Source organism: Typopeltis vanoorti, chromosome 3 (genome assembly GCF_054136105.1).
Source record: "Typopeltis vanoorti isolate ZY-2024b chromosome 3, IOZ_Tvanoo_1.0, whole genome shotgun sequence".
Lineage (NCBI taxonomy): Eukaryota > Metazoa > Arthropoda > Arachnida > Uropygi > Thelyphonidae > Typopeltis > Typopeltis vanoorti.
The window spans coordinates 176,094,432-176,103,484 of NC_143551.1; the positions used below are offsets into that span (position 1 = coordinate 176,094,432).

The window sequence follows — 9,053 nt, forward strand, 5'->3', positions numbered from 1 at the left end:
AGTGTAGAGCATTTATTTTGTATGGGGCGCAGTTGAAAAAGACACCAATCGCACTTCCAGTAATACAAAAGCCCAGTTAATGGATAAAATTAAAACAGTTTTTGCGGCCCTTCCCAGGGAGACTGTAGCATCAGCTTGTTCGAGGTTCCGAAGCAGAATTGAAGCTGTGATCGATGCTAATGGTGGTTATTTTGAGTAAATCTTGTTGATAGTATTGTAATTAACTCTGCCTGTAATGTTTTTTTGTCAATTCATTAAATTTAATAGATACAAAGAAGATTTTCTTTTTCCTTACGAAACTGTCAAATTTATCCCGAACACCCTGTATATATATATATATATATATATATATATATATATATATATATATATATAGTGTAGAGCATTTATTTTTGGCCCGATGAAAAATGCTTTGGTTTACTAAGGCAGAATATATATATATATGAGCTGAGTGCAACAGGCCAGATTCTAAAGTCATACGTGATATCCCTAAGGGTACAGTGATTGACCTTACTCTTTCCGTTGAAAATCTCAAAACGATTGTCTCCCTGATTCTAGGTAAGCAGAGGAAGCTATATTTGTTTAAATTCGTAGAAGGCTGTTGTACTCTGGTGGATTACAGGAACACTTCAGATTTTCATTTGCTTCTGTATATTAGGAAGATATTTATTTCCATTGGATCACTGCAGTGCTATTTGCTTGGAATCTCTGAAACAACATGGAGGCTAGTCTATATTCATTCCATCAGCTGGATCGTAATTTTGCACAGGCGCACGAGGTTCTAGCTGGGGATCCCGAAAAGTTAGGGTGAATTTAAGGACCAAAAATTTTGAAAGTGTAAGTATGGCCCTAAAGTGGGAGGGGGGGGGAAATAAATCCACGTTTGAATATACCGTTGAAATATGAAGCAACTCGTAGCTGTTCTTGACATTTGCAGGGAATTTGACCAGATACAGAATAGATGTCTGCTTACCAAAATACCATCATATGATCCCTTTTTCCGTTTTTGCATATGGATTGCTAGTCTCCTCTATGATAGTTCCCTCTCTTTCAAAAAATTTGAACCAATGCTGAAATACCAGAGGATTCTGCACTTTCTTCCTATAAATTAATGCCCATCTCTCACTAACCGCTCTATCCATGGTTTTGCTGATCCTTTTCTTGCTATCCACTAATGAAGTAAGAACAATGACGAAACAGTTCAGCTTATTTCTAATAAAAAGGACCTTACTACACATCACCTTACACTTTTTTTTATAATACTCACATATCCAGTCATATCCAGTAATGATCATATATATATATATATATATATATATATATATATATATAACCACAGATACGAGATCCCTCGACACTTCAGCGCATGTCAGAGGAATGCGATTCCATTCCGATAATAGGGTAATCAATGCGTTTCGTGGGATCAGTGGTTATTATTATACATCGGAAAATTAGCTTGTCTTTTATGAAAATTCTAGTTTTTAAAGTGGTAACTATTTTCACTGTACAACAGTTGGAAAATTTACGTGTAAAGCACGTGATTTTGCGTGTTGGTAACGAATTCGACTGACTGACTGACTGATTTTCCCTTTCAGTCGTTTTCGACTGTAGGTGACTTTGTAGGCTTTTTCCCACAAAGTATTCCTGTGAGATTTTTGCTGGGTAGTTCACCATTGCTTCTCCAACCCCCAATGTTATCCGGACTCAGGACTGGCAATGGCTGGGACGTATTCATGACTGTAATCCATGTATGTTCATGGGGCGAGTTTGCCTGTTCTAGGGGACGAAAAATCCGAGTTTCCGGGTGAAAAAACATCCTACCGCCATATGAGACTGGCTAACTTACCTTTCGTCGAGAGAGACCAGAAAAAGGTTCCTCTCGTCATTGACGGGAATCGAACCCAGGTCTTTCCGACCAAAGCTTCGTCTATATTTTATCTATGACTGAGCTATGGAGGCTCTTTAACGAATTTGTACATTGCCTTATTCCTTTCTCCCCTTCAACATATATATATATTTAATATATTTTAATATATATATAATATATTTAATATATATATATATATTTATATATATATATATATATATATATATATATATATATATATATATATATATATATATATATATATATATATATATATATATATATATATATATATAATTTACTATATATTAATAATATATAATATATAAATAATTTATAATATATAATATATATATAATAATAATATATTTAATATATATATATATATAATTAATTTTAATTAATATAATTTAATATATATATATATATATATTAAATTACATATATATTAAATTATATATATTAAATAATATTAAATTACATACACTTACCTTTTAAAAATATATTTTTCTGTTTAAATTTTTTTCACTATAAGTTTACAATTCACACTTCACTCAGTGACTCATTAGGCACAGAGGGCAAACCAACTGGTCACTGTTCACAAATCAGAAAAAGATGAACCAAAAACAGGAGCATGTGTTTTATTGCTGCAATAAAAGACGTTTCAGCAGTGGGCCGAAAGAGGCCAACCCATAATAAAATTTTAAGATAGACAAAGCGTCCCAGGATCGAGGGTGTAAGATTACACATCTCAATCAATTTTACGATTATAATTTGTGGAATTTATTAATCGATCCCGGGGGTAGTGTCCGTATCCCCCTCCCTGCGGACGCCCATGACCGTGTGATTGCATTTTTATCGATGTATGAAAGTTTTGAGAGTGCATAGAACATCAGCGCTCATCGTAATTGGTCCAATGCAATTAATTGCAGGATAACTTTGAATACTTCTGCGTAGAGTGGGGGGAACAATCTGTTTGTTTTGGGATTTATTAGAAAACAACAGATTAGAAAACAGCAGATAGAAAACACTATATTTGTTTGGTATAGTGGAAATACTCAAGGATGAAAATATGTGAACCATCTTTTACAAGACATGTAAGAATAGGAAAGAATAAGTGTTTGTAGAAACACTTTCATTAACGGTACAAGAATTATTAATAATTATCATTTGTGATATGTACGTCCTATAAGTTGCTGGGTAGAGCGAATAGCACGATGCTATAAAGTCTAAACAGGAATAAGTGAATTGATGGCATAATTAAAAAAAAAACTTATGGAGAGAGAGAGAGAGAGTATTGCAGGAATAAATATGGTTGGATGGAGCAGCAAATCATCTCATAAAATTCGTTGCACATGTTATGTGTATTTCTCTGATTTGTGTATATTTCGCTCCGTTTTCCAACAATTTTATTTTGTTTACTGAGACTCAGTATCCGTAACATCCGATCATCATCGAAATTATTTTCGATGATGATCGAATTTTCGGGAATCCTACATGCATTAGTTTTTTTTTTTTTTTTAAAGTAACAGCGGTTCTTCTGTCTTATCAATCTCACATATGCTGGTATTTTGTTGTAGATCAACAACATCTTATAATACACAGAATATTCATTTTTATTCAGATATAGATATTTTTTACTGGCTTTTGTTTCTTAAGACTAGAATAAAAATGTCTCTATACCGTTAAAAAACTTTGCAACTTCAACAGATGCTATACTGCAAACAAAAGAAAAAACAATTAGCTTTTTTCTCCTAACATCCACTTTCAAATTTTCAGTTCAAGAAAGCATGTGTAACAGCTGTTTGTAATACAACCATCGGATACAGAAAGCGCTCAACTCATGACAAGTGACAACATTCAATTGGATTGGTTGACACAATAGCCAATCACAGACGCTAGGTGATAGGTGAGCTCAAAATGTTAACTCACCCAACCTCACCTTCTCAGTGGTTTAAAAATACTAGAAAGCTAAGAATTTGATTCACTGCACCCTCTTTACATCTTTTAGAAGGGTTCAAAGGTGTATGCATTTTGAAAGCACACTCGGGATATTAACGCAAATGTGACGCAATGTTTATGCATTGAAAAAGTCTGCAAACAATTGGGGAAGTTTTAACGGGAATAAATACAAAAATATAATATCGGTGATACTAATATTTCGTGGATGAGCACCGCACACTTAGCACACCCGGAATATTCGCCCCCGACATATATATATATATATATATATAAAGAGAGAGAGAGAGAGAGAGAGAGATGCCGTTTATCAGCATTTAAAATCCCCATTTTCCTTTTACCCCTCTTCAGAAACTCCGTTCCTTACCATTACACCGGAACATGACGGCCTAAAGTATCGAGGAGTTTATCATCTTTGGTGTAACTGCAATGTGTGTATGTATATATATATATATACATGTATATATATAACCAATCCAACCTTGTTAACTTCGATGTATCAAAACATTGCAATACCTTTCTTGAGAGGAAGGTTTTAGTAATCTCCTCTTACTTGTGGTAGTGCTTATCTTTCAGACTAGAAAAGATTTATTTTCAGGAACTGACAACTAGATTGTTGTTCTTTCTCGCCACACATGACATCTATAGCTTCCTCACTAGCACCCCCCCCATAAAAAAGCTTAGTTTATTTTCAAAACTAAGCTTTTTTCAAAACAAATTCTGAAAACAATTACACATCCTACATTCTAATATTAAGTATCAAATAAAAATATTGATTTTATCAAGAAGAGTGTATTCTAGTTAACAGATGTCCCCTTTCACATAGATTCACTTCAATAATTTCTCATATATATTCAATTTTCACGTTTTGGGTGTTTTCATGGGTTCTTTTCTGCTGAAATGGCTACTTTCGTTCCCACGTTTTGTCCTATGTTGGTACGAACAGCTCTTGGTAGACTTCATCCACTAATCAACATTAAACCTACAGAACCAGTTTCTCTACCCCATCTTTCATTCTCTTTCATTAAATTTACATATCCTTTGGACCAGTTTTCTCACTGTCTTTCTCCAAAGGTTACAACCTCCATCTGTTGAATACTGTAGTATTAAATAATCTCTTGACAGATCATTCGCTAATATTTTGACTCTGGTGGGACTGTAGAATACAATAATATTGTTATAGGACGGAACCTTTCAATTTGGAAAATCTAATGTCCTAATCCCATAAATTAATACTCCAATATATTAAAACGTTTGCTAATTGATAAATCAAATAAGTAGTTACGTATCAAAAATTAGAGTGGATCCCTTCTATTACAGGCGAATGGAAGTAACTACTGTGCAACGTGATGATTTTATGAAGTACAAAGGAGAGATTTGTGGTTTTCTTAGAAGTCATTTCGATATTGCAGTACTCTCAAATGAACAATGAGTATTCTGAAAGCTATTAGCATTTTACAGTGAATAACAGTCTGATATCATTTAGAAAAAAGTCTGATAGTCCTAATCTGCCACAGATAAGTTAAACATTCCCAAGTCTACAATTGTAAATGCGCTGAGGAAATGGGAGTCTCCACGTAACAGTGAACTCAAAACTAGTCTTCTGAAGAGACATCAGTCACAACCAAAGTGACTTTGGTTGTCAGTGATGTCTCTTGAGAAGACTAGTTTGCCTCGACTTCAGAGCCTAGAGAATTTTGTTTTGAAGGTACAAGCAATTCCATAAGTATATCCACAACCAAGTCAAACAGAATGGGATTGCGGAGGAATGAAAATCAGTGCTGTGAGCAGAGGAAAAGTCTTCCATTCTAATGGACGCATTTCAAGACAATGAATGATTTCTGGAGAACTCCTTTTACTTTTTTTTTTTATATGAGTCCCACCCCAAGAAGGGCTGTTAGTTTATGATAAATTAATATTAATACCGATTAGGATAATGGTTAGATAATCTGGAAACGTTTTTGTTAACATCGAACATTTTTCAAGTTATCTCATTTTGTTGATATTTTTGATCTAAACAGGAAATTTTAAAAGTGTTATTACCTGGGTATGATTATGATGGTATGGAGAAAGAGCATTATAATGCACGGAATCATGACTCCAAGGCTCTACATTGATTTTCTGACAGTTGTGCTTGTTTTTTATTGTGACAGTTTTATAGTAATACACAAAAATTGTATGCTGCTATAAATATAGTAATACGGAAAGTATCGTTCTTCCAAGTCCACCTAATTTCAGAGAGGAATTTACATTATTTACAATTAAAACAAGAAAGTCAGCCAAGTAGTCCCATCCAGATTCCAACCAGCCTGTTTTCTTAGTACTTTTCTCGCTTTCTTACGCATGAGATTTTTTAATGACACACACACACACACACACACACACACACACACACACACACACACACACACACACACACACACACACACACACACACACACACACACACACACACACACACACACACACACACACACACACACACACACATATTAAAAGAATTGAATGATATAAATGACTCGGTTTATGTCATTCAATTCTTTTAAAAAATATGTTTAACAGCCGAGTAAATCAACCTCAGTATATATATATATATATATATATATATATTTAGTGAAGTGGAGTAGTCGAGGAATGACTGGTCGAAATCGATTGAACGAAGGGTCAGTAAGAGGTGTCTGCTGCGAGGCAGCACTAGAAGAAAGAGGAACAAGACGCACACGGACTTTTTGTTTGTTTGTTTGTTATTTTCAACGTGTTCCAATTGACTTGATCTAAAGCTTCATATTAATGAAAGAACTAGAACACGCTGTATGTGCTGCTGAATACCTCTGTCGAATGAAGTGACTGACCGATACTATTCGAATAAGAACCAAGTTAATTTGACCTTAGCGGTTCTTGTAATAAAAGCACGCAATGAGTGGCTGAGTTTAAAGTCGCCGACGTAATTTTTGATTTCTAGTACGTAATGCATTATTATTTTTTTATGAATTAACTTGATTTTTATATCTTAATACTTAGTCCTAAATGCTAATTTTTATTAATTTTAGATAAATAAAATTCTTATTATGATAATTATTTCAACATTTTATTTTATAGAAAAGGAAGAAAAGGAGACGAAGTGAATATGTTTCTAAGATTACGAAGCGAAATAAATATGATTTACGGAGAGGTCTACTATTTTTTTAACATTTTCATATTAAGAATACAACATCTTATATTTTCAAAATAGCGAAACATGAATTTTTAACTTACTAGAAGAGATGATTGGAAGAGGTGGAAGGCGTCGGAGAATTAATTGTAGCCACACGTTTCCTTATTTTTCAACAGGTAAAGCAGTGTGCTTGTAATACCCAGCCCAGAAGAGCCCTCTCTCTCCTCTTTTTTTCTCTTTCTCTCTCTCTCTCTCTTATTGATTTTTTCAAACTTACATCATGAAAGAAAGTTTGCAGAATCGACGAACTCTTTCCATAGTAAACAGTAAAGTGGAAGGTGAAACTGTCAAGAGAATGTTTATGCTTACCTTTTCCACTTTTGGAAACTGACTTCATACATCTTGATAGAGAAATACATTTCTGGAATAATATAGAGAAAACTGAAACAGTTTTGAACGTGTTCTGGTAAACGGAAATAGCTCGATTTCTGAAAGAGCTAGCGCATGGCGCTGTTTGCTACTTTCATCAATGATGTACATCTCCCTGTCCCTTTCTGTCTCTTCCTCACGCGATACACTCTCCTCCTCGACTTTATATTGTAATCGAGATCTGGGAGCGGTGTCAGGGAATCACACAGAAAGGAAGTGAGTTGACTCTGCCGGAAGCGGAAGCTATTTAAACTCTTATCTAAGCATAATTTTTTCCCCTCCTTCCTGAAGGTTCTCCACTTTGTTGTTTATCCCTGAGAAGCGATAACATTGTAAAACTGCTGGACTACACGTTGTTTCCACAGGTAACCACTTAATATAGCTCGGAGTGATAATATTGTATACGTTTACATCCTGGGATGCGTCATAAAGAAATACTGCTCTGCTTCAGCACGAAAATAACTTTGCTATGCTTTGGGCAGACTTTATTTTTTAGATTAATTCTCTCTCTCTCTCTCTCTCTCTCCGTCTGTGCACCTTTCAGTATCGTATAATACTGAAAGGTGTAAAATATGCTATGTGCCATGAGCGATTGAATTGAAACGTATATATTACTTTACTGTAACCAAGGGTTCCATTCACTCGGTGAGAAACAATAGCACTGGTTTAAGTTACCTGTCTTTACTAGAATTTTTCACTTACATTGCTGATGTTAATGTGAAACTGGGTCCGCGCGGTTAGCCTAGTGGCTGTGCGCTTCGCAACCATATGACTGGGGAAGGAGTGTCCTAGGTTCGATTCCCCTCGAAGACGTGAGGAATTTGAGGATCTTCCTCAGCCATAGCCAAGTTAGCCGGTCTTGGGCGCGGGAAGTAGGGTTTTTCCCGCCAGTTTATCTGGCGTTTTTCATCCCGCAAACCGGCCCCGTGAACACACACGGATCTACAGCCATAAATACTTAATTCCCCATGAGGGGGCTCAACTCGCCCCAATAGGGACGGGGGAGAAAAGGGAGGAAACTCCATATGAATAAATAAATAAAAAAGTGAAACTGGAATAATGACTGTTTGGTTGGGGGAAAAAAAAAAACACTTAGGTTCAAAGATCCCGTCGAGGAACATCATACGGTGGAAGGTATGTTGACTATTGTCATACGGTCATGTGATAGCCACAGACTTTTCCTATCAGAAACATGAATCGCTTCCTCATCTCCATAATGGACATCGAACCGTTTACTTCTGCATTAATAATTTAACACTAGTAAACAAATTTACTAATACTAAATTACCACAGTCATGTCACAACACTAACGAAGTGCGTTTTATTTTTTATTTGTTTATTTATTTACATGTAGTGAGTCGAAACACTTTTCATAATGTGATCAAGCGATCCACCACAGCGGAGTATCACGAACAGATATGTGCTGAAATATTTCATGACTGTAGCTACTGTTCTTTCAGTGATCATTTCAACAGTTACTGATTTCTACTTACAGTTTTTCATTTATATGTTGGGTTCATGAAATTCGTGTAATACTGTGATAACAATTTCTTAAAGGATCTTATATTCTTTTTAAAAAAACATGACATGGATTTAAATTCTGATGAGAAAGATTGCTGAAACCTATTCACTTTCCAAGGGATT

At 34.9% G+C, this 9,053-nt stretch overlaps 1 protein-coding gene across 3 annotated transcripts in view; it reads right to left on the reverse strand.

The window, feature by feature from the left end:
• The window catches only part of Orc1 (origin recognition complex subunit 1), a 207,565-nt gene extending 199,397 nt beyond the window's left edge, over nucleotides 1-8,168 (reverse strand). For 2 of the 3 annotated variants that reach the window (XM_090416223.1, XM_090416220.1), the window contains exon 1: nucleotides 7,350-7,615. The gene's annotated coding sequence lies outside the window, so the exon portion shown is untranslated. Of the gene's footprint in view, nucleotides 1-7,349; nucleotides 7,616-8,111 lie in introns of those variants that run through there. The other variant, XM_090416224.1, reaches the window with a different exon arrangement.
• Nucleotides 8,169-9,053: the final 885 nt, after the last annotated feature.